This window comes from Sarcophilus harrisii, chromosome 3 (genome assembly GCF_902635505.1).
Source record: "Sarcophilus harrisii chromosome 3, mSarHar1.11, whole genome shotgun sequence".
Classification (NCBI taxonomy): domain Eukaryota; kingdom Metazoa; phylum Chordata; class Mammalia; order Dasyuromorphia; family Dasyuridae; genus Sarcophilus; species Sarcophilus harrisii.
Window position 1 is genome coordinate 475,716,144 of NC_045428.1, and position 27,164 is coordinate 475,743,307.

General features: G+C 34.9%; 1 long non-coding RNA gene across 1 annotated transcript; it reads right to left on the reverse strand.

The window, feature by feature from the left end:
• Positions 1-5,014: 5,014 nt before the first annotated feature.
• LOC105750086 lies at positions 5,015-17,280 on the reverse strand. The gene is made up of 3 exons (XR_001120876.2): positions 17,188-17,280; positions 7,280-7,379; positions 5,015-5,236 (listed from the first exon to the last, which is right to left on the reverse strand). It is a non-coding gene; the product is annotated as an uncharacterized LOC105750086 (long non-coding RNA).
• Positions 17,281-27,164: the final 9,884 nt, after the last annotated feature.

Genomic DNA, 27,164 nt, shown 5'->3' on the forward strand with positions numbered 1-27,164 from the left:
AAATGAATTTGTCATACCATTGGAGATAGTAATATCTAACATTTCTAAAATGCTATGACATTTGCAAAATGTTTTATGCATATTAGTTATTTATCCTCACAACAACTCTAAGAGATAGGTGCTATTATTATATCCATTTTATAGATGAAGAAACTGAAGCAAAAAGACATGAAGTGACTTGTCCAAATCCATAGAATTAGTGTCTGAGGCCATTTTTAAGCTTGTCTTTCTTATTTCAAGTGCAGTGCCATAATATAAATACTATACAAATCACATATAGAAACCTGTCATTAAACAATCACAAAAAATGATTAGAATAAAATATCTGAAGTTGGTTTAGTAATATAGAAAATGAAAGTGATTAATCTGACAATGTGGAACTGTTTTTAAAAAGTAATATAGTTTTTAGAGTGAATAAGATCTCAGTTCATCAAGTGTAGTAAGATAGACTTGAGTTATAGTTTGAAATCCTCATTTTGTTAGGCTTGTGTGTGAATTCATCCTATCTCTCATTAAGAGCAGGTAAGTAGTTCATTCAACCAAGGAGGCAGTAACTACTATTAGCTTCTGAGTAGGTAGAACCATTATGGCCAACTCTCCCCCTGGGTCAGTATAGAAATGTAGGTCAGATCCTGACTAGTCATGTTCCATTAGGCTTTTAACTGTATTTCTAACTCTCTGGATTTTTTCCCCATATCCCTATGTGGGTACCTCTTTCCCCTAACCTCATTTTAGGCTCCATTTTATGCATTATCTCCTTCTATTAGAATATAATCATCTTAAAATCAAGGACTTTTTTTCTTCTTGCTTATATATGTGTCCTTATCCCTTAGCATGATGCTTGTGGTTAACAAATGTATGTTTTCTTCCTGCCAACTAATCATTTTTTAAAAAATGGATCTTGATACATGAATTATACAGTGAGATTATACAGGCTAAAAGTATTTGTCTTCCTGACACAAATTCACACAAATTTGGGCCATATTCAGGTGCAGTTGTTCCAAAATTACCTTTTCTTGAATCTAGTGTCTTCTGTACTCATGACCATGTGCTCAGATTCTCTTTGCAGTCAGTGAACAAAGAGCCACTGGATCAAAAATAAAGAAGAATTCAAAATAAAAGTCAGAAAGTAAAAGGGCCAAAAAAAAAAGAGAAAGTTTCACAGAAATCCACACTCTAAAGGTAAAATTACCTGGCTTCTTTCTAGAAGTAGTTATTTCAAAATTTCAATGATTTGTGCTTTCAGTGATGTGAATTGCCATTCCTCTAAAGGTGGAATTATGGATAAAGAACTGGAGCTGGAACTTTTTGAACTCAGGAAAATCTGAGCTCAAAATCCAGCTTCAAATACTAGTTATATGACCCTAGACCCTAGACTCTTAAGCATTATCTGCATCAATTATTTCAACTATAAAAGGGGAAATTATTTATAATAGCACCTTTCTTAGAGGGTCATTATGAAGATCAAATAAAATTGTATTTTTAAAGCACTTAGCATAATGTCTGAAATGTAGTAAATGCTTAATACATAAATGCTTATTTTCTTTTCCTCTCTTTTCTCCTTCTTATGATTTAGTTGATATTTGTAAGCTGCTGTAGAGAAATATACCCCCCTGCAATCAATCTGGTGATGAGCTTCTCTAAATATATTTAGACTGGCAGCAGATATATAGTCTACCATGCACTGTTCACCTTGCTGACATGGGGAAAATTTGTGATTTTCTGGCATGGTCTCTGAGAATTTCAAGGTCATCACCATGTCACAATATGGAATTAGAATAGGGGTTAAATTTAGTGGGAAAAAATGGATTTCTTCCAAGATGTAATGCATTCCAAAATATATTTGGAATATGTGCTTCTTTGAGGACTAAAGTGCCTTTTAGATGTCATCTGGAAGCTAGTAATCCCAAATGTAATAAATTCCATATTAACTGTAAACTTGGAAATGGTAACACTGAGAAAGTAGGCTAAATTGAGGAACTGTGATGTTATAATGATATAGGCAAAAAAGGATAGAAAGAGGAGAGTTGTAGAGAAAGAACTAGTCAATATGTCTCTGACACAGTCCTTGAAAGGGGAAGCCCCAATCTACTGACATGAACATTCTAATTTATTTGGCAGGTGTGTATTTTTTTGTGAAAAAACAACTCATCAAACCATCATAGTTTAATGAAAAATATTCCTTGACATTTTTCAAAAGTCTTTCTTCATTTTGCATTCACTAAGAAACATTTTGATACTTTGATCATAGGAAGGGGTTTGCCTGGCTACCGGATATGAGATTTCTAGTTGATTTAACATAAAAATATGTGTTTAACTGAATAAATCTTTGTCTGCATTGTGTCTTTGTCTCTTTATTCCCCATGCCAAGTATAATGTCTTGTACAAATTAGGTACTTTAATAAATATTAATTGAATTGTTTGGTTTTTCCCCTTTGGTCCAAATTTATTTCATCAGCTTTGAGGGATTCCCAGTTTGGAAACTCCTTCTAGTGATGCAGATCATAACTCGTCTCTAACTTAGAGGCTTACAGAGCTGTATCAGACATTGAGAGACTTGGCTATTATCCAACAACTAGCATGTATCAGAAACACAGCTTGAAACCACTTCTTCTGTTTCTAAAAAGACCTACTATCTACTATGCTTACTTGTCTCTCTTATGAGACTGTTTAGCACATATCAGTTCCCTCATAACAAATCAATTCTCTGGTGAAATAATAAAATCAAAGTTGTATTTTATTAATCTAATTTTTATTTTTAAAAACATTCATTGAATGTTTTGGTTTTTATATATTATAGTGATTTCTGGATATACACACCCCCTTTCCAATCAGAACTTTTCCCCTTATAATCAACACCCCCCAAAAACAAAAACCCAAATCAAAAACAAACCAATTGAGTAAAAATCTTCATTCATGGAAACCACATCTGACAGTGCAGACAATGTCTGCACTCATAATTTCCCATCTGTAATAAAAAGAAATATGAAAATGGGTTTTTAAATGATCAAATCTGAGGAAAAAACTTAAGAGTGCAAGAGTAACTGTGTCCTCTGAAGCTTGACTTAAAACACTCCCCAGTCTCTCACTCTTGTCATTAGGATCTGTTTTGGACGTTATTTCTGAGTGCTGAGTTGCTTCATAATGAACATCTCATTTTGCTTTGTCCTAATAACCCTCGGATACTCGCCTTAAGTCTTATGCTGTCTTCAAGATCTTTCCCCCACCATGAAGCTTTCCCTCTCTCCCACAGGACACACCAGTCTCTCTTTCTCTGAACACTGCTCCTCCCAGCACTCAGAGTCCTACCACAACAATTCAACACCTAATGATATCCTGCTTTATATTGTTCTGGCTCTAATTGTTTCCTGTGTGTTGATCTTTCCCCCAATAGCACGGTAAGCTTCTTGAGGAAAGGTGCCAAGAAGACTCTTTTGTATTTTGCCAGTTGTCCCCTCTGCACTTCACCATCTCTGTAGCAAGGTGCTGGGCATAATCCTGGCATTAAATGAGTGAATCTTGGTCTTAATTGTTCTACCCAGGTGCTCTATCCATAGGATTGTTTAACTAGAAGATGATTTTTTAGTCTCCACTGGCTCTCTCCTGTGAATAGAATGAAGTTAGGACATCTTTTTGCCAACAAAATAACTATGTCTGTCTCTTAACCCTGGCTATCTGACATGCTCAAATGACCAAGGTTCCTCAGAGTTCAGAAAGGAAAGAAAAGCTTAGTGACCTGGCCTAGCCACATTAATGCCCCAGAAGGTCTCCCAAAACATCAAAGTGGGCAAATGCAATTTCCCTTAGGTTATTAGTAATGATTGTATCTCCTTTGAAACAACAGAACTGGCAGTCCCATTTTGTTTGTCCCACATCCTGAGAGACCAGTAAGGGAAAATAAAACATTTCTATGAAGGGAAATTTTTTTTCATTAGCACAAGAATGTTTTAACCCCTTTCTTTAAAAAAAAAAAAAAATCAAGCTAATTTCCAAATCCAGCATAGCCCTCTGCAATTTTTGAGTTTTGTTCTGTCTTCTTATCTTACTCTAAGACTTTTGAGGTGGGGTCAGAATCTGCAACTTTTATTTGTATGCTAAGGAAGCTAGAATGTCTTGTGTTTATTTACTTATTTTATTTTTCCAAATACATGTAAGGATAGTTTTCAACATTCATTTCTGTAAGATTTTGTTCCAAATTTTTTCTCCCTTTCTTCCCCAGCTACTTCCTCCCCAAGACAACAAGCAATCTGATATAGGTTAAACATGTACAATCCTTCTAAACATAAATTCCATATTTGTCAGGTCATGTGAAAAAAAAATCAGACCAAAAGGAAAAAAAAAATGAGAAAAGTAAAAAAAAAAAAAAAAAAAAAAAAAAAAAAAAAAAAAAAAAAAAAAAAAAAAAAAAAAAAAAAAAGTGAAAATACTATGTTTCAATCTACATTCACTTGCTATAGTTTTCTCTCTGGATGCTAATGGCATATTACATTCCTAGTTTATTAGAACTGAGAAGACACCTATGTTTAACAGTATTGATACCTGGGTAAGGTACCAGGTAGACTGCATCCCATACTTCAAAGCAATAGTGAAGAATGTTTAATGTCTAGGGGTTAGGAAAGGAGTAAATCATTACCGTTTTCAGATGCCTTCAGCATTCTGATTCATTTTTAAGCCTTTCCAGGAAGTATGCAGAGGGCTCCCAAATAATGAATTGACCCTAGAATTCTTTGCCCTCCTGAGATTTCCAATTTATTGGGAGGTATTCTGAAAGGCCCTGATTAAATTCAGTCTCTGTTTCTTCTTTTATTTCTTCTTCAGCAAACTGAGATTCACGTTTAGTGAGGATCCTACAAACTTTCCTTCATTCCTGGGTGACTAATATAGGTCCAAACTCAAGAATCCTTCTGGAGATCTGAAGCACAAAACATCTTCCCCCCGCCCCCCAAAAGTTCAGGGCACAAAGCTGAGGGATATAGGAGGCAAACTTTAAACTCACCTTTTTTTTTTTTTTTTTTTAAATATCAGATATCATGATAAAAAGCAGCAGCCATTTTGTTTTTTCTTGGGACATGACATTTCAATGACCCACTAAATGCTGTCTGTAACAACTCTGGAAAACTCACATGACATGAATTTTGCAGAACAAAGAAAAAAGTTTTAGGCCTTGGAGTCAGATGTAAATTCAAATTCTGACACTGCCATTTAGCAGATGTGTGTGTGACCTCAGGATCCTCACCTAGAAAATAAGAAAACTAGTTGGATATGGTAGCTCCTAAGGTCTTTTCTATCTCCCACATTTGACAGCCTTTGGTAATTCAATTTTGTTAAATGTAAAGGATGCTAATGATGTACTACTGGCCTTTTAAGTTGCCCCTCACTGCCTTATCTCTCTACGAAATAATTAAGGCATTTGGCGGCATCAAGGTTTTCTTTTTTGTTCAGTTATTATCAATTGGATCCAACTCTTCATGATTCTGTTTGGAGTTTTCTTGGCAAAGAAACTGCAGTGATTTGCCATATCCTCCTTTTGGGGTTTTTTGGCAAAGATATTGGAGCTATTTGTCATTTCCATTTCCAGCTCATTTACAGTTGAGGCAACTGAGGCAAACAGGACTAAGTGACATGAGGCCAGATTTGAACTCATGAATATGAGTCTTCCTGACTCTAGGTCTGGCACTCTATTCACTGCACCACCTAGCTTCAAGGTAGATTATTTTATTTTATTTATATGTTCCATTTGTAAGAGCTCATATGTGTATACACATATACATACATGTATACATGAATGCAAACATGCATTTTCTCTATTGTTTGTCTTACCTCCACCCATTTGTTTCTGGAGAGTAGAAACAACATCTAATATTTCCAGTGCTCCAGTCTCTGGTCCTTGTTCAGAAAACTAGATATTTAGGACAATTGATCTAGAGTCTCTCATCTTTTTTTTTCCCCTAACTCTCCATTAGATAGTAAAATCTTTGAAAGTAGAATCATGGGATGATTGTATATCTTTGTATCACCAACCCCTAAAACTGTTATGGGCCAGAACTCTGAATTTGAAACAAAGATTATTAAAAGGTACTAACTCAGTGGAATTGATAAAGACAATGGTTGTTTAGTATGGTGCTTAATAATTTTCTAGTTCAATACCTGTACTTAGTACTGAATATAGTTCTATAAGATTCACTCCTATGATAAGAGAGCATATAAGCTCGGACAAACTCAGGTAGGTTCATTCAGAGGCCAGAGAAGACAGAGGACCGGAGGCAGAGAGATTCATTCCATCTTCATCAGGACCATGGCTGGTCCGTCCTCCTGCATTTTGTCCACTAAAAAAATGGAGAGGCCTTAGAGGAAGGCCTCTAAGAAAGCTGCCCAGCCCTAGGCAAAGAGATAATAAAGGATTTGGACTTTAACACCTAGCTGCTCTCATGGTGATTATTGAACTGAAATGAAGACTGCTCCCAGAGACCCCAAGAAGACCGAATCAAGAGCACTACATAAAACAGTCTTGTATATATTGTAGGTCCTTCAAAACATATTTGAAAAGCTGCTATAAATAATGACTTTTCTCCCTTTCCTCTCACTCTTACTAACTCTGCAATATGGTTCCCAATCTTATCACACAACTGAAAATATTCTCTCCAAAGTATCTAATGATCTCTTTTTTAATTTTTTTATTAAAGCTTTTTGTTTTCAAGATATGCCTGGATAATTTTTCGACATTCACCCTTGCAAAACCTTGTGTTCCAATTTTTTTCTTTCCCCCTCCACCCCTTCCCCTAGATGGCAAGTAATCCAATATATGTTAAACATGGTAAAAATATATGTTAAATCCAATATATGCATACATATTTATACAATTATCTTGTAGAGCTCCTCATATTACAGATGAGAAAATTGAGGCCAGAGGAGGTTAAGTGATTTGTGCTACATTACCCAGGCAGTAAGGTAGCCCAGCATGGTTCCAGAAAAATTGACAAGTGCCACCCCTGTTAGATTCCAATAATTTGACCTCAGGTCCTCTGACTCAATCCAGTGTGCCACATTGCCTCTACTGCCTTCATAGTAATTTCATAAGTAACCACTGATTGACTATATTTCCAGCAATGAAACCAAGAACAACAATTGTTCTTTTTTAACATTCCATAATAAAATGTATTATACTCCACATCAACACCAATCATAGCCTCTCTGAAAGTCTTTATAAATTCCTCTGTCTAAAAATATTTTCTCCACACTATAGCTACCTCTCATATATATTATCCATCTTGTACCATACCTTTCCAATTTTGTAGGACCTATCAGGTCATATGCTTTTCTGGAAGAGCCTTTGAGAAGCAAGAATCACCTCTGTGCCATCATGATGAATTTGAATAGGGCTTGGGTGAAGGAAAAAAATTATATACACATTAGAAACATAAATCTCTTGTGTTTTCCTGGATTATAATCAGAAGCTTTCAAAGTATTGTTTTCAAACAATAAATATTTTACAAGGGACATGAAATATCACACAATGAGAAGTTTTCCAGCAGACTAAATCATATACATGTGGGTTGTTACTTAGAAGAAAAGGACCTAAGGAGTTTTCTGTGTTGTGATTTGTATAACCATTATAAAGACTGCATTATGATAGTTCCACTAATCATAAAGATTCCACTATAATAACTATTATAGTGCCATCACTGCCATGATAAATAACCACAAGTCTGAAAAATATTCTCGTTTGCCCTTCTCTCTGAACAAATCGAAGGTCAAGTTTATGATTTGCTGAAGAATCTATGATTCACTCAATTATTTAACACAACAAAAATATTAAATCTTCTTGATCTGGCACAGTTCTTAGGAATAACCCAAGACTGCCTGGCCTTGGGAATGATGTAGGTAGGAATGCTATATTTCTTCCCTTAGGCTATCTTGCCTTAGTTTACTTCTTACAGCCAGGATCTGAGTCCAAAAGATTGCTAGCTATCAGAAAACAGAATTTTGGTTAGTGATAATGGGTTTCCGATACTAATGAGCAACAATAATGACATGCTTAAAGTTAATACAGATGCAGAATAAAATTGGATGCCCATAATTGATCTGTGATGTTTCAGGTCTAAAAACACCCCCCCCCAGAAGGTTCTTCCTAGTGAGATTTGCTCAGAGAACTATGGATACTGAACCTCCACCAAAATCAGAACCAGACCACTCTTCAGTTCCACCTCTAAGCCATAGAGTTCCACCTCTAAGCCATACAATTAGCATATAAATGACACAAAGCATCTGGTTTCCATAACTTTTCCTATAAATTTACCTTCTTGCTCCTAGCTCTTTTATAATCTATCCCACTTCAACTGGTGTTACAGTTATAATAAACTTTGCCCCTTGACTTGGAGATGGGTCTGAACCTGCAAATTCTTTTGAGACTCCTTGTGATACCAGTCTGAAATCCTAATATTTATGGGGTCCCTTGAATCCCAACATTCTCATAAAATCGAGCTTGGCCTCCATTTTCAAAGGCAGGTAATTCACAGTTCTAGACTTGAAATTATAAAGTCACTTCTTATTTAATTAGCAGAATCAAAGACTGAGAAATCAATTCAGTGGATTGTGTGTTAAGAAGCCAACTCCAAGCCCAACTAAAACTTTTTAAGAATACTGGATTAGGGGCGGGGCCAAGATGGAGGAGAGGACACACACATTTTTCTAAGATCTCCTTTGCCCTCAGACTATTTTTTTATGAAGCAGCCTAGGAATTAATGCTTGATTGTCAAAACTCACAAATATTGGGAGTACAACATGTTACCAACAGAAGATAATCTCAAAATTCACCAGAAAAGGTCTGTTTTTGCTCCCACATGGGGACAGAACAGAGCTAGGCCAGGGGCAGGCTCAGGCAGGCAGTGAAAACACAGGAAACAGCTCATGCTGGGCAAACTGGAGGGGGGTGAGGTGTGGTCTTTGCCAGCTGAAAATTTGTGGGAAGAACTCTACCACAGTGTCAGCTACTCTGCTTTAGCAGCAAGCCAATAGATCAGCAGAGAAGCTATAAACACAAGGGGTAAAGACTATAACTCTAAAATGCTAGAGTCTCTCAGGATCTGGCCACACCCAGCCAACACTGGGAAGTACTCAGCACAATCTCAGCACAGCTGATCCCAGAGCAGATGCTAATCCCAGTGCAGCCATTGCTGTCCCACTGCCACTGCCTGTTGTTTGTTGAGGAAGCTTGGTAACCCCACAATACCCCCAAAGCACAAAGCAGACTGCAGGGTTTTTGTTTGTTTGTTTGTTTTTGTTTTATTTTATTTTATTAAAATGAGTAAAAAGGCAAAGTGGGCTTTAACTATAAATAGCTTCTATACTGAAAGAGAGCAGATTTCAAACACAGAGGAGACTAACAACAGTTTGTCTCTAGAGGAAACCCCAAAGGAGGAGATGATCTTGTCCCCACCACATAAGACTCTCATAGAAGAAATTAAAAAGGCTCTTTAAAAAGAGCAAGAAGAAGAAAAAGGGGAAAGGAAAGGGAAGCTTTGCAAGAGGGTCTAGATAAGGCATGTAGCTCATTAAAAGATAGAGTGGAAAAAGAAAACAACTCCCTGAAAAAGAGAATTAGTGAATTAGAAAAAGAAAATAATACCTTAAAAAATAAAATTGGTGAAATGGAAAAAAAATCCACAGAACAAAACAACTCATTTCAAAATTCAGTTGGACAATTACAAAAAGACATAAAAAAGTAAATGAAGAAAATAATTTATTAAAAATCAGAATTGAACAAATAGAAATAAATGACTCTAGGAGACATCAAGAATCAGTCAAGCAAAACCAAAAAACTGTTAAATACCTACTTGGGAAAACAACAGACTTCGAAAATAGATCCAGGAGAGATAATCTAAGGATTATTGGACTTCCTGAAAATCATGATGAAAAAAAGAGTCTAGACACTATTTTTCAGGAAATTTTCAAAGAGAACTTCCCAGATGTTATAGAAAGAGAAGGTAAAATAGACATTGAAAGAATTCATCGATCACCTACTGAAAGATCCCAAAATCAAAACTCCAAGAAATAATGTAGCTAAGGAAAAAAATACTACAAGCAGCCAGAAAACAAACAAACAAACAAAAAAACCCAATTCAAATACAGAGGAGCCACAATAAGGATCACTCAGGATCTAGCAGTATGCACATTAAAGGATTGAAGAGCCTGGAATCTGATATTCTAAAAGGCTAAGGAATTTTGTATGCAGCCAAGAATAACTTACCTAGCCAAACTGATCATTTTCTTCCAGGAAAGAAGATGGACATTCAATGAAGTAGGTGAATTCCATTTAGTCCTGATGAAAAAACTTGAGCTAAACAAAAAGTTTGACCTCCAAATATAGGACTCAAGAAAAGCATAAAAAGGCAAAATTCTTGAGAACTGTATTTCTGTTATGGGTATTCATAAAGAGTACATGTATAATTTGGTTTTACTGTTATAATATAAAAAAGGAACTAGAGGTGGAAAGGAAATTGTACCAGAAAAAGGGAAAAGTGGAGGTAAAAAGAGGGAAATTACATCTCACAAAGAAGCAAAGGAAACCTATTATATCTAAGGGAAAGAAGGAAGGGGGATGAACATAGAGTAAATCTTACTCTCATCAGAATTGTCTCAAAGAGAAAATATTAGACATATTTGGTTTACAGAGAAACTTCTCCCACCTTATTGAAAAGTGGGAGAGAAAAAGTGAAAAGGAAAGGGGTAGGCTAAATAGAAGGGCATACAGAAATTGTAAGGGAAAGGTTTAAGAAAAGGTGAGGGACTCTAAAGGAGGGGAGGGATCCTAAAAAGGGAGGGCTGCATGAGGCAAATGGTGCTCATAAGTTTAATACTGGGGAGGGGGGTCAAGGGGAAAGGAAAGAGAAAAGCATAATCTAGGGATAATAAGGTGGCAGAAAATACAGAATTAGTAGTTTTAACCCTAAATGTGAATAAGGTAAACTCTCCCATAAAGCAGAGGCAGATAGCAGACTGGATAAAAGCCAAAATCCTATAATATGTTATTTACAGGAAACACACTTGAAGCAGGGCAATACATACAGAATAAAGGTAAAAGGCTGTAGCAGAATCTACTATGCTTCAGGTGAAGTCAGAAAAGCAGAGATAGTCATACTGATCTCAGATCAAGAAAATGCAAAAATTGATCTAATTAAAAGATATAAGGAAGGGCACTATATTTTGCTAACGGTTAGCATAGATAATGGAGCAATATCCATACTAAACATATATGCCCCAAGCGGTGTAGCATCTAAATTCCTAAAGGAGAAGTTAAGAGAGCTGCAAGAAGAAACAGACAGCAAAATTATAATAATGGGAGATCTCAACCTTGCACTCTCAGAACTAGATAAATAAAACCACAAAATATATAAGAAAGAAGTTAAAGAGGTAAATGCAGCACTACAAAAGTTAGGCATGATAGATCTCTGGAGAAAACTAAATGGAGACAGAAAGGAGTACACTTTCTTCTTAGCAGATCATGGAATCTATTCAAAAATTGACCATATATTAGGATATAAAGACTTCAAATTCAAATGCAGAAAGGCAGAAATAGTAAATGCATCCTTTTTAGATTACAATGGAATGAAAATTACATTCAATTAAAAGCCAGGGGAAAATAGACCAAAAAGTAATTGGAAACTAAATAATCTCATCATAAAGAATGATTGGGTGAAACAGCAAATCATAGACATAATAAATAATTTCACCCAAGAAAATAACAATAATGAGATATCATGCCAAAATGTATGGGATGCAGCCAAAGTGGTAATAAGGGGGGATTTTATATCTCCAGAGGCCTACTTGCATAAAATAGAGGAAGAGAAAATCAATGAATTAAGCTTGCAACTAAAAAAGCTAAAAAAAAGAGCAAATTAAAAATCTCCAATAAAACAATAAAGTTGAAATTCTAAAAATAAAAGAAGAGATGAATAAAATTGAAAGTAAAAAATAAAACTATTGACTTAATAAAACTAAGAGTTGGTTCTATGAAATAACCAACAAAGCAGATAAATTGGTAAATTTAATTAGAAAAACAAGAGGAAAATCAAGTTGTTAGTCTTAAAAATAAAAGGGAGAATTTGACACTACTGAAGAGGAAATTAGAGCAATAATTAGGAGTTACTTTGCCCAACTTTATGCCAATAAATTTCATAACATAAATGAAATGGATAAATACCTTCAAAAATATAGATTGCCCAGATTAACAGCAGAAGAAGTAAATTGGCTAAATAGTTTTATTTTAGAAAAAGAAATAGAACAAGCTATTAATCAACTCCTCAAGAAAAAATCCCCAGGAACAGATGGATTTATATGTGAATTCTACCAAACAGTTAAAGAACAATTAACTCCAATACTACATAAACTATTTGAAAAAACAGAGATTGAAGAAGTCCTACCAAATTCCTTTTATGACACAGACATAGTACTGATACCTAAACCAGGTAGGATGAAAACAGAGAAAGAAAATTATAGACCAATCTCCCTAATGAATATTGATGCAGGAATCTTAAATAAAATATTAGCAAAAAGATTAAAAAGATTACAGAAAATCATCCCAAAGGAATCTATCTACCAAAGGAAAGTCAGGAATTATATGAGCAAAATTACAAAACAGTTTCCACATAAATAAAGTCAGATTTAAATAATTGGAAAAATATTAAGTGCTCTTGGATAGGACAAGCAAATATAACAAATATGACAATATTCCCTAAACTAATCTATTTATTTAGTGCTATACCAATTAGACTCCCAAGAAACTATTTTAATGATCTAGAAAAAATAATAACAAAATTCATATGGAAGAACAAAAGGTTGAGAATCTCAAGGGAATTAATGAAAAAAAAATCAAATAAAGGTGGCCTAGCTGTACCTGATCTAAAACTATATTATAAAGCATCAGTCAACAAAACCATTTGGTATTGGCTAAAAAATAGATTAGTTGATCAATGGAATAGGGTAGGTTTACAAGACAAAACAGACAATAACTGTAGCAATCTAGTGTTTGTCAAACCCAAAGATCCCAACTTTTGGGATAAGAATTCATTATTTGACAAAAACAGCTGGGAAAACTGGAAATTAGTATGGCAGAAAATAGGCATTGACCCACACTTAACACCGTACACCAAGATAAGATCAAAATGGGTCCATGATTTAGGTATAAAGAACAAGATTATAAATAAATTAGAGGAACATAGGATAGTTTATGTCTCAGACTTGTGGAGGAGGAAGGAATTTGTGACTAAAGAAGAAATAGAGATCATTATTGATCACAAAATAAAAAAATTTGGTTATATCAAATTAAAAAAGTTTTGTACAAACAAAACTAATACAGACAAGATTAGAGGGGAAGCAATAAACTGGGAAAACATTTTTATAGTCAAAGGTTCTGATAAAGGCCTCATTTTCACAATATATAGCAAATTAACTCTAATTTCTAAGAAATTAGAGTTCTCCAATTGATAAATGGTCCAAGATATGGATGATGAAATTGAAACTATTTCTACTATGTGAAAAGGTTTTCCAAATCATTATTGATCAGAGAAATGCAAATTAAGACAACTCTGAGATACACACCTGTCAGATTGGCTAAAATGACAGGAAAAGATAATGACGTATCTTAGAGGAGATGTGGGAAAACAGGGACACTGATACATTATTGGTGGAGTTGTGAACAGAGCCAGCCATTCTGGAGAGCAATTTGGAACTATACTCAAAAAGTTATCAAACTGTGCAAACCCTTTGACCTAATCGTGTTATTACTGGGCTTATATCCCAAAGAGATATTAAAGAAGGGAAAGGGACCCACATGTGCAAAAATCTTTGTGGCAGCTCTTTTCGTAGTGGCTAGAAACTAGAAATTGAATGGATGCCCATCAATTGGAGAATGGTTGGATAAATTGTGGTATAATGAATGTTATGGAATATTAATGTTCTGTAAGAAATGATTAGAAGGATGAATACAGAGAGACTTGGAAAGACTTACATGAACTGATGCTGAGTGAAATGAGCAGAACCAGTAGATCATTATACACTTCAACAATACTATATGAGGATCTATTCTGATGGAAGTGGCTCACTTTGGCAATGAGAGGATCCTAATCAGTTCCAACTGATCAGTGATTAACAGAATCAGCTACACCCAGAGAAATAACACTGGGAAATGAGTGTGGACCACAGCATAACATTTACTCTCTTTCTTTTGTTGTTTGCTTGCATTTTTTTTCTTCCCAAGTTATTTTTACCTTCTTTCTAAATCCGATGTTTATTGTGCAATAAGATAACTGTATAAACATGTATACATATATTATATTTAACATATACTTTAACATGTTTAACAGGTATTGGTCTACCTGCCATTTAGGAGAGGGAGTGGAGGGAAGGAGAGGAAAAGTTGGAACAGAAGTTTTTGTAAGAGTCAATGTTGAAAAATTACTCATGCATGTGTTTTGTTCAGCAAAAACAATAATAACAATAAAAAAGAATACTGGATTAATACACAAAACAACTTGAACTTTGATACAGAAAACAATATTTGGAAAAAAATAAATTAAGCAACTTTTCTCAGTTTAAAGACAACATCTTGTCCCTGGTTGGCCCTTTCATAAAGGATTAGGAAATGTGTTTAATAAGAATCATCTTGAACTTGGAAAATGTCTATTTTGTTTGCTATTACCTGAGTTAAAAAGGCAGGGCTATTGGTTGTTAAGGTTGTTACTTGAGGTATACCTATCCAATAACAGTATGGACTTAATATACATGGTTGTTGGTTGGTTAGTTAATAGGAAAGCAGTGACTGCTACCAGTATTGCTAATGAGGCCATCAGCATCACTTTATCATTGACTGAGAGTGATTTTTAAAAATGACAAATAACAAATTTAGAGTAGTAGTAATGCTCAGAACTTCCAATTTTTCTGTCTGAAAAAGATGACAAGTTATATTCTAAATTACTGGCACATTTTTAAAAGTGTCACATTTTATTAAATATATTTCATTTACTTTCAAATAGCTAAAAGCAGAAATGATAAATGCAAGCACAGAACTTTTTATCTTTACTTTGGAATCCAAGAGCTGCTTTTTGTATAAAATTCCTAAATTTGTTGTTGTTTGTCTAGCATAGTAGCTAGAGGCATCACCTGGATGAAATCTCAGGGATGGCAATCTATACCAGTCTTTGACTTTTATATATCCATTTAGGCCTTCCCAATTCAACTTTGGGGAAGCCTAAACTCTAAAAAGGTAGGGTTTTCATTTTCATATTCGTTAGCTCATAATGTTTAAACTAGCATCTCAAGAAAAGTGGGTTTTTTTTAAGTGCTCCATATATAAGCAGTAATAAAGTAAACTGATTATTTATTCCTTTTTAAGGAAGCAAACATGCAATAGAATAAAGAGCTTCTATGAATCCTATTATAAGTCTAGCTAGTTGAGTCTCTGCTCCATGTTGGGATCAATGGAGTTCACTGCCCTATGGAGCAGAAAAGGGTTATTACCTTTTAGGCCTTGTTGAAAACCTTTTTTGTCAATTATATGATGATTGAGTATGATGGACTTGACTTTTCTTAGCAATGTGATGACTCGAGTCATTTCCCACAGGTTTAGGGTGGAAAATGCCATTCACTTTCAAAGAGAAAACAATGAAGAATAAATGAAGACTGAAGATCTTTTTGTTGTTATTTTTGTTTGTTTTTTTTTTATGGTTTTTCCCTTTTGATCTGATTTTTCTTGAACAACATGGAATATGTTTATAGAAATATGTTCATGGAAATATGTTTAAATAGATTGTACATGTTTAACCTATCTCAGAGCTGTTGTGGAGAGGGGGGAAGAAAGGGAGACAAATTTGGAACTCAAAATTTTACAAAAATGAATGTTGAAAAATATCTTTATGTGTATTTGGAAAAATGAAATACCATTAAAAAAATAAAAGAAAAAGAAAACATTCTTGCTGCTTGGAAGACTGTTCCTAACAGGTCTTATCTCCTCTTCTATTCTGGGTAACACCCTATACTATCAGGTTTTGTATCTTAGCTGCCAAGTAGAGATTCTCAGCAAATGAAATTCTCTTGTGGCTGATTAGAATTGTGGTTGTACATGATCTGGTGGGTTTGAAGCAGGCAGCCAGATCCAAGATTCAAAATGAAATAACTTTACTTCAGAATCTGTGTTTTTTCTGCTACAGCATGCATTATTCTGGTGTTTATAATTATTGCCTGAGAGCAATTAAGGATGTCAAATGATAGTTAAAAGGGCAGATAAAGCATTAACTTAAAAAAAAATCCAATATGCATGATTTAATCAACTAACAATTATTAAGGGCCAATTGAATGCCAAGTATTATGTAGGATTCTGGGACAAAGACAAAAATGAAGCATTGGCTGGCCTTCAAAAAGCTCCATTCTGTCAGGGGAAGATAACATATACTTACATGGGTATATATAAAATGTAGGCAAAATAACTACAAAGAAATTATTTTCTAAGTGGCACTAGTTGCCTGTAATCTTAGGAAAGACAAAGTAGAAGCTGGAGTTTGACTTGATTCTTTCAAGGAAACTAAGGATTATAAGGGGTGGAAATGAAGAAGGAAGTAAGCACAAGCCTAGGAAAAGTAAAAAAAGTAAAAGATGAAGTATTATATATGAGGAGAAGTAACAGGACCACATATTTTCATTAGAGAGGAATCAGGGGAACAGTGAGGTTTGTATATTAATTATTTTAGAGGGTAAGTTTAAATTTAATTCCTTAAATATTAAATGGGTTTCTCTAAGTTTTCCTGATTGCTCTCTAATGAAAATTCTTAAACTAATAGAATCTTAGAGTCAGTATATAAAACATAATTATATAAATATATTTCTATAAAACATATATTTATATGATTATATATATATATATATATATATATATATATATATATATATATATATGTCTAGAGATATTGAAAGAATAAAGATAGGGAGGCAAAGCCAAGATGGCAGAGTAAAAGCAGAGACTCGCCAAGCTTGCTCCCCAAACCACTCCAAATTCCTTTAAATAATAACTCTAAACAAATTTTAGAGCATAAGAACACAAAAAGAAGGAGTGGAACAATTTCCCCACCAACGACAACTTAGAAGGTCAGCAGGAAAGGTCTGTGGCACCAAGATGGGAATCCAGTGTGCAGTTCCTACCTTGAGAAGACCAAGCCAGTGTAGCCCCTGCACCAGTCCCAGTGTTAGCACAGCAGGAACAGGTTTTGAGGCCTCTGAGTCAGAAGCAGTACTGGCAGTTTCTTAATCTCTCAGCCCAGAGACTCCAAATACAACTTGGAAGATGAACAGGAAAGGCCTATCAGTTGACCTTAGAAGACCAGCAAGCCAAGAATGGGCATGGGTGGCAGTGGTGGCAGTGACTACATATTCCAGAGACTTCAGCTCCCAGGAGTTCTCTTTACTAGCAATGAGGAAGAGCTCTGTATCATTAGCGCATTAGAACTTACAGCCACAGTGGGTCAGGGATACTCTTCACAATTTGTGGTGAGGTCTCTAGAAGGATTTCTGAAAACAGCTTGGGTCAGTGCATCTTCCATCCTGGAAACTGAGTCTTACTTCAACAGAGTTAAAAGTGAAGTAATAGGCTGGGAAAATGGGCAAACAGCAGAAAAAAATTCTCACCATAGAAAGTTACTATGGAAGATCAAACCACACACTCAGATAACAAAGTCAAAGCAATTGGTCTCTGGCCATGGAAGAGCTCAAAACAGATTTTGAAAATCAAGTAAGAAAGATAGAGAAAAAATTGGGAAGAGAATTGAGAGTGGTACAAAAGGAAATAGAAAAAGCTAATGAAGAGAATAATGCTTTAAAAAGCACAAGTAACTAAATGGGAAAGGGGATAAAAAAGCTCACCAAGGTGAATAATTCCTAAAAAAAATAATAAAATAAAATAAAAATAGAATTGAACAAATGGAAGCTAATGACTTTGTGAGAAATCAAGATACAGTAAAACAAAACTGAAAGGATGAAAAAAATAGAAAAGAATGTGAATTATCTTTTTGAAAAAACAACTCACTTAGAAAAAAGATCCAGTAGAAATATTTTCAAAATTATTGGTCTACTTGAAAGCAGTGATTAAAAACAGAGCCAAAATATCATCTTTCAAGACATTATCACGGAAAACTGTCCTGATAATTTAGAAGTAGAGGGTAAAATAGAATTTGAAAGAATCCCCTAATCAATTCCCAATTCTGAATGAATTTTCAAGCTGAAAACTTCCAGGAATTTTACTGCCAAATTCTAGCACTCCCAGAGCAAAGAGAAAATATTGCAAGCATCTAGAGAGAAACAATTCAAATATAATGGAGCCACAGTCAGAAAAAGACAAGATAAGTAGACAGAAGCTATTATTCAATTCAATTAAACAAAAACTTAAACTTCAAATTTTGTTTCAATACTTAGCCCTTTTAAGTCACCTTGTATAAAAATGAAATGACTTCCTTATAAATAAATACTTCTCTGTCTTGAAAAAAATCCATTATCATATCATATGACTGTAATGGAGTAGTAAGGATATAAGGAATTTAGAGAAATATGAGATTTGCATGAACTAACATAACATAAAATAAGAATAATGAAGGAAATAATATACAAAATGACTGCAATAGAACAAGTGACAAGATCATCAAAACAAAGGCCAAATCTTATAAGTAGAGCTATGATAAAGAAATATATTTCATCATCTTGGTAGAGATAAGGAACTAATTAGACTAATTTTATATTTATATGTGTGTGTATATCTTTATAAGATCCTATGTAGTCACTCTATCAAGTTTTTGTCACAATGGAGGGTTCTTAATAGATGGGGAGGGAAGTGACTTATTAAAAAAAAAAACAAATAAAATGTATTTTTAAAAAGCATCATCTGTCTCTGGAATGTTGAGGACCACTTGTCAGGACTGTTTCAAGTAATAAGCTGGAGTAAATGATGATCTGAAGAAAAACTTTGTAATTGAAATTATCCCAAATGACTATCAATTTTGAATATGTTAAGATATATCTATATCTCTCTATCTACATTCACATATGGAGTTCATCACTGAGTTTATTAGTCAAAGCTCTTGTAACTTTGTATCACTTGTATATTCCAATGACATAATCTTTGAGTAGTCAAAGTCATCTCTATATCACAATGAAAAATCGAGTCAATTTTCATATATCTTTATTCTTTATATTTAATCTTTTTATTTTTCCCAATTAAACAGTTTCTTTACATTTGTTTTTAAAGCTTTGAGTTTCAAATTCTCTCCCTTCCTCCCCACGCCCAGCCTTGTTTTAGAACACATGTGTGAAGTTATGCAAAACATTTTCGTAATTCATATTGTGAAAGAAAACATATTTCTCCTCTTTTGCCCCCCCCCCAAGAAAAATCTTCAAGAAAAAAAATTTTTATAATAGAGTATGCTTCAATCTATATTCAACCACAATTAATTCTTTCTCTGGATACAGAGAGCATTTTTTTATCATAAGTCCTTCAGAGTAGTTGTGGACTCTACAACATTCAGTTAGGGTCTTACATTTAGGCTGACATTGATCCATGAATTATTACTTATCATGTACTGTTCTCTAAAATATATTGTTCTCTGGGAGAACATTTCCTGTGGGGCTTCTGGAAGCAGCCTTAGTTTCAGTCCAGTGTAATAATCACCTCAAATGCAGCCAGGAGTTAAAGTCCAAATCCTTTATTGTTTCCTTTAAAGTTTTGTCTCCTTCCTGGAGCCCAGTTAGCTTTCTTAGAGATCTATCTCTCTCCTTTGTTCCAAGAGCTCCTGTCGCTAGTCCTTTGCTTCTGCCAACTTCAGCCTCCAGCCAGCATAAAGGTGGAAGATGGAATGAATCTGTCTCTGCCTCCGAGTATGGGCTTGTGTGTCTGGCCCTGAGAGCTTCTTGCTTATATGCTGTACACTGAGTATACACCAATCACTATATCACTGGGAAACCATTATTTGTTGTAGGATTAAATCAATTCTAAACTAGATTTAAACATTGTCTCTTCAATTCCACTTGGTACTTTGTTTCAAGTTCTGGCCCATAATATCTTCTTGTAGGATCAGATCAATCATACTGAACCATGCTAAATTAGATAATTATTGTCTCTATCAATTCCACTGTCTTAGTACCTTATAATAATCTTAAAATCTCCCACTTTCTTTTTGATTTTTGAACATAGGTGGTCATTACCTCCATGACTTCTCAAAGAGGTGAGAACCCCAAAAAGAAGGTGATCACGCTTTCCCTGACTGCTCAAAAAAGGAGTGAAAACACCATAAAAAGGAGGTGATCATGCCCTTCCTGACATCTCAGGAAGGGAGATGAAAACACCAAAGGAAATGGGAAATCAAATCAGATTAGCAGTTTTCTGAAGGGACTTACTCGAAACAGGTATACATAAATCCATCAATATGGGAGGCATTACACATAATTACATAAATTACATAAACACATAGTAACACAACACAGGCTAGTAAGTGATGTAACAAATAACATGAATCAACATGAGGAAATATACATGTCCACAAGTCCTAGAAATAGTCCATAAGGAATCTATTGTCTATTAGTTCATGTGCCAGGAATCCAATAATTCCTGCAAGTTTTGAAGCCTTGCAATAGTCTCATCAACAAATTTTTCATCTCAAGGAATCCAATGATTCCTGCTGGGTTTCAAATACTGCAACAGTCTTATCTTGTGTTAGGGAATCCAATGATTCCTGCAAATTTTGTTCTTAGGTCTTCTTCTTTGTTTCCAGATTTTTCTCTTTTTCTGTCTCTCTCTGATGGACAAGGCAAATACAGCTAGTTGGCACCCATCTGATTCCTTCTCCATCTGTAGAAATACAAGCAAACTCCCCCAAGCAGTTAATCTATCTGGTCCCTTCCATTCACTACTTTCTGGATCTCTCCACATCACCTGGCGATTATCTAAAGATAGAGGAGCTGCTCGCACTGGACACTGCCCTTCCAGGGGGTTATAAAACCTGTCTGCTTGAACCAATGCATCTTTATCAAAAATTAAAAAATTAATGGTATAGAAAGCTAAATTTAGAAGTTCTCTAGGATTACCCATGCCTCCCTCTTTCTTTTGTTTTTGGAGGAGCGTCTTAATATCTCTGTTTCTGCTCTCTACTTTGCCTGTCCTTGAGGATTAAAAGGTATGCCAGTGTCCAAGTCATTATTAATCAGAGAAATGCAAATTAAAACAACTCTGAGATACCACTACACACCTGTCAGATTGGCTAGAATGACAGGGAAAGATAATGCGGAATGTTGGAGGGGATGTGGGAAAACAGGGACACTAATACATTGTTGGTGGAATTGTGAATACATCCAGTCATTCTGGAGAACAATTTGGAACTATGCTCAAAAAGTTATCAAACTGTGCATACCCTTTGATCCAGCAGTGTTACTACTGGGCTTATATCCCAAAGAGATACTAAAGAAGGGAGAGGGACCTGTATGTGCCAAAATGTTTGTGGCAGCCCTCTTTGTTAGTGGCCAGAAACTGGAAACTGAGTGGATGCCCATCAGTTGGAGAATGGCTGCATAAATTGTGGTATATGAATATTATGGAATATTATTGTTCAGTAAGAAATTACCAAAAGGATGATTTCAGAAAGGCCTGTAGAGACTTACATGAACTGATACTGAGTGAAATGAGCAGGACTAGGAGATCATTATATACTTCAACAACAGTACTATATGATAATCAATTCTGATGGACCTGGCCATCCTCAGCAATGAGATGAACCAAATCAGTTCCAAGGGAGCAGTAATGAACTGAACCAGCTACACCCAGTGAAAGAACTCTGGGAGATGACTAAGAGCCATTACATAGAATTCCCAATCCTTATATTTTTTTCTGCCTGCATTTTTGACTTCCTTCACAGGCTAATTGCACACTATTTCTGAGCCCGATTCTTTTTGTACAGCAAAATAACAGTTTGGACATGTATACTTTTTTTTTATTTAATAGCTTTTTATTTACAGGATATATGCATGGGTAACTTTACAGCATTAACAATTGCCAAACGTCTTGTTCCAATTTTTCACCTCTTACCCCCCCACCCCCTCCCCTAGATGGCAGGATGACCAGTAGATGTTAAATATATTAAAATATAAATTAGATACACAATAAGGTATACTTATTTTGTATTTAGTTTATACTTTAACATATTTAACATGTATTTGTCATTCTGCCATCTAGGGGAGGGGGTGGGGGGAAATTGGAACAAAAGGTTTGGCAATTGTCAGTGCTATAAAATTACCCATGCATATAACTTGTAAATAAAAAGCTATTTAAAAAAATAATAAAGTTAAAAAAAAAGGTATGTCAGTGGTGTGTAAAATATTATACTGTGCACAAAAGTGTGCAAAATGTTTAGAAGTATATGCAGGTCCATTATCTATTTTTATTGCTTGTGGCACACCTATAATTGCAAATGCTTGGATAAGGAATTCAGTGACCACTCGGGCTGTCTCTTTTGCTGTTGGTATTGCAAAAGTGAATCCTGAAAAGGTGTCTACCACAAAGACAGACAACCAAAAGATTTATGATGGGTCACATCCATTTGCCAGATTTCATTGAGCCTCAAACCACAAGGATTCTTTCCTGGAGGGAACATAGGAGCATAGAAAGGAAGGCAAGTTGTACAACTTCTTACTATGCTCCTAGCTTCCTCTCTTGTTATTCCAAATTGTAAACGTAAAGCTCAAGCAGCCTGATGATATTTAAAATGAGATTCTTGGGCTTCTTGAAATAAAGGAGTATTGGCCAACATAGTTAGAAGGCTATCTGCCTTTGAATTTCCATCAAAAATATGATCTGGAAGTCCACTATGAGAGTGGACATGCAAGATATAAATCTTACCTGAATGCTTTCTCACTTGCTCTTGAAGTTCCTTAAAGTGCTGATAAATATTAGAAGCTGCAAATTTTATTTAGGCTGTGGAAATTCTTTGTACCACACCTACTGAATAGGCTGAATCAGATATTATATTTATATCTCCTGGATAATAAATAAGGTACTGTTCTTCTCTAAAATATATTGTTCTCTGGGAGCAGGTTTCCTGGGGGGCTTCTGGAAGCAGCCTTAGTTTCAGTCGAGTGTAATAATCACCTTAAATGCAGCCAGGAGTTAAAGTCCAAATCCTTTATTGTTTCCTTTTAAGTTTTGTCTCCTGCCACTAATCCTTTGCCACTGCCAGCTTCAGCCTCCATCTAGCACAAAGATAGGAGATGGAATGAATCTGCCGTTTCTGCCTCCCAGTATGGGCTTGTGTGTCTGGCCCTGAGAGCTTCTTGCTTATATGCTGTACACTGAGTACACACCAATCGTTATATCCCTGGGAAACCATTATTTGTTGTAGGATTAAATGAATTCTAAACTAGATTTAAACATTGTCTCCTCAATTCCACTTAGTACCTTGTTTCAATTTCTGGTCCATAACATCTCCTTGTAGGATCAGATCAATCATACTGAACCATGCTAAATTAGATAATTATTTTCTCTATCAATTCCACTGACTTAGTACCTTGTAAGAATCTTAACATTATCAGGTCTAAATTCACTTTATTGTTTCAACCATGCTGCCCAAATTTTCTATTTTGTGCACAATTATAACATTCTCAGTTCTGCTAAATACTTTGTAGCAATCTAAATATACATCACACATATGTTTATATCACACGCCTGAGCTATCTAGTTGATAAACTGTGAAAAAATAGATCAATGTTGCTTGATTTATCCTTAATGAACTGATCCAATCATAGACTTTATAATGGTAACCAATCAATCTCCAAATATTTATTAAGCATCTATTATGGGCCAGGTTGCTAAATGCTTATATATTATCAGTATTAATTCATTCAAGAAAATTTTGTTGCATAAAAATGCACTATTAGGTAATGGGTAAGCTATAATAATAAATAAAACATGTTTCTTTCCCTTAAGAAACACACTATAGAATAGGCAAATGTTTCACCAATTATAAAATGAAGATGGTTGGACTAAATAGCCTGTGAGATTCCTTACAGCTTTGGATCTAGGATCCTATAATCCTATGACATGCACAAACAAAAATATACTAAAAATTTGAATATAAGTAATATAACATAAATATAATATACTATGAGGAAGACATAACTTCCAATATGGAAATTCAAAGAAAGTGTCACAGAGGAAAAGGAAGAGGCATTGGAGATGGTCCTATAATGATGAGAATATTAATTGCATTCAAATATCTTAAAATATAGTATTGTACCAGTCATTGTAAATAATTTCCTTTTGTACTAACTATTCTACCTTCTTAGATAAGTGATGTTGAAATTCCAGAGCAAGCACTGTATTGATAACCAGTGACCATGTTAAACTTCACAGCACTAACTACTATATACAAGATGTTATGATGCGCAATCCGAATTTAAGTAGAACATCACTAGGTAACTCATCACCATTTCAACATGAAAGATCTCTATTTTTTTGTCTTTTCTCAGGCCATTATTCCCATTTCCCTTCCACCTGAAACTTGGACTTCATTCCTATTTCCTTCAACTCTCATAGATAATAATTCATTTCATCTTGCCAAGGTTTAGATTTCCATGCCATTTCCAAGTTTTCATTTCGTTGATTTGGATTGGAGACCTGCCTTCAGATTCTGCCTCTGATGCTTACTGGATATGTAACTTTAATATCTTGTTGAGGACAGGGGTTCTTTCCTTTTTGTCTTTGTTCCAAGGCCTAGCACAGTGCTTCACACATAGTAAGCGCTTTAAAATGTATATTGGATGGATAAAAATTATTGTTCTTTAAAAATGTAATAAATATACATTATCCAATATAGTCCAAAATATACTTCAAAATAAGCCACTAATGCTGCTGTGTTGTTTTTAGAACAGAAAAGGGATTTATGTGGAAGAAAAAAGATGGGGTTCTGAAGTTATTTTTAAAAATTTTATGTTAGAAATCAAACAAAGCTATAGAATTATAATAAAATATTTGGAAAATTGATAATCATTAAGTGAAATGAAAACATTCCACAATTAAGCAGTTCACTGATTTTGAGATTAAACTATCAAATTGAAATTGACTATTAGATAGGAAGTACCAAAATTCTGAGATACATTTTTATAAACCCATTTCAAGAAACCAATCTGACTCTATTATTTTCTCCCTTTGTTTTTCTATTCTGAATAAAACAAAATTTGATTTTATTCTTTATAATTTTTCTCTTAATTCTGATTTTTGAATTTGTAGGAAGTTCATACCACTCTTCTAGGCTCATCCCAAGAGGCCGTCAGTAATCAGTTCCTCCCCCAATTCCTGGAGTAAGTAGTTTTAGGCTCCTCAGCAGATGGGGAATGAAAAATGGAGCTTCTCCTTTGATTTCTACACTCCTGCCTCTGTAGTCTCAAGGGCTATAAAAGGTAATTTTCCATCCAGGGAGAATGATTTGCTTCAGATAAGCCTCTAGCTAGAAGCCAAATGTGGCCATTGCATCATAAGATTATAGATTTAGAACCAAGAGGGACCTTAGAGATTGGTTAAACCAAGTTTCTCATTTTCCACATGAAGAAGTTGGGGTCCCCAAGATGTTAATTGACAAGGTCTCATAGGTAATAAATAGATTTATAGTCAGAACTACTAATTCCAAATCCAGAGCTCTTGTCACCATGATCCCAGACAAACAAATAGTTTTAATCCCTGGATAACAGTCATATTTATTTGGCTGTGAATAAAGAAGTTAAAAGACATTCATAGCTGGAAGCAGCCTCAGAGACCATAAGGATTGGACTCCTGCCCAATCCCCCATTTAATTTTACTTTTTGCTGAGCAAATTGGGGTTAAATGATTTGCCCAGGGTCACACAGCTAGGAAGTATTAAGTGTCTGAGGTCCTCCTGATGTCCACTGCATCATCTAGTTATCTTTCCCCTCCCCCCTTTTATAAAAGACAAAACTGAGCTGGTATTAGTGTTAGAGGCAAGATTTGAATACAGGTTCTCTGATTCCTTAGGCATGGGTCTTTCATTATCCATAATGCTATAAGTCATTTTGAAGCATGTAAGTTGTACTTTTGCTGGGTGAATGGGTGGGATTGGGAAGGGGACCAGTAAGGAAAAAAGTAATCTACTATGAAGTAATTCTCTATTCACTGGATGGTAGGACATGAATTGTCATTCTATGCAGAGCAAAGCTCTTGACATCCAAACCAAGCCCACACTCTGATTCAGTTTTAATAGCATCAACTCCACAGGGCTTTGCTAATATTGTTGACTCACTGTGCACACCTATAATCACTTTGTGACTTACTAGATTGCTGGGAAAATCTACTGGCATATTGCTAGCAATATGCCACATCTGTTTCGTTTATTGGCAAATTGTTTTCTTCAGTTTCTTGTAAACAGTATTTGGAGGTTTAGGGATGCTAGAATGGTTCAAATTAGTAACAAATGTTATTGGTTGCTGAAGTCACATTCTGTTCTGTTCCTGTATTTTGCCATCTAGAAACTGACAGACTAGAAGCCCGAAAAAATGTGTGAGGCAGAAATACTAGGGAGGTGTAAATGGTTTCAAAATGTGAAAGGTCCCCATTGTTGTGAAGGAAATTCATCATTTCTTATCTTTTTCATGTTCTCTATCATAAAACAGCCAGGACAGATTTCAAACCCATAATTCCTTTCAATGGATTGATTTAGTTGTAAGTGCTAATTATAAAGGAACCAGTCCCTCAAAAAGGATGAGATTTTGAGTCTTTTTCTTTGTTTCCTTATTTAAACAATCCCTGGTTTAATAATACCCACTATGGAGAACCCTTGCAAATGTTTACAATGAGCAAAACGATCTTCCCCTGAAAAAGTGCCATATTGTTTTATATATTATCCAGGAATTTCATTTTGTAATTTAAAGAAAAAAAAAGTACTAGATTGGATTTTCTGGGTTTAAATCCTAGGTCATTGAATGACCAATTTTATGATGTTAATGCTAGTTGACTAATCTCTCCAGGCCTGTTTTCCTATATATAAAATGAAAGGTTTGGAAAAGATGATTCTTAAAGTCCCTTCAAGATCTCAATGTCAAGTTCAGTCTCCAAATAATTATAGCTCTTATATGTAGAGTAT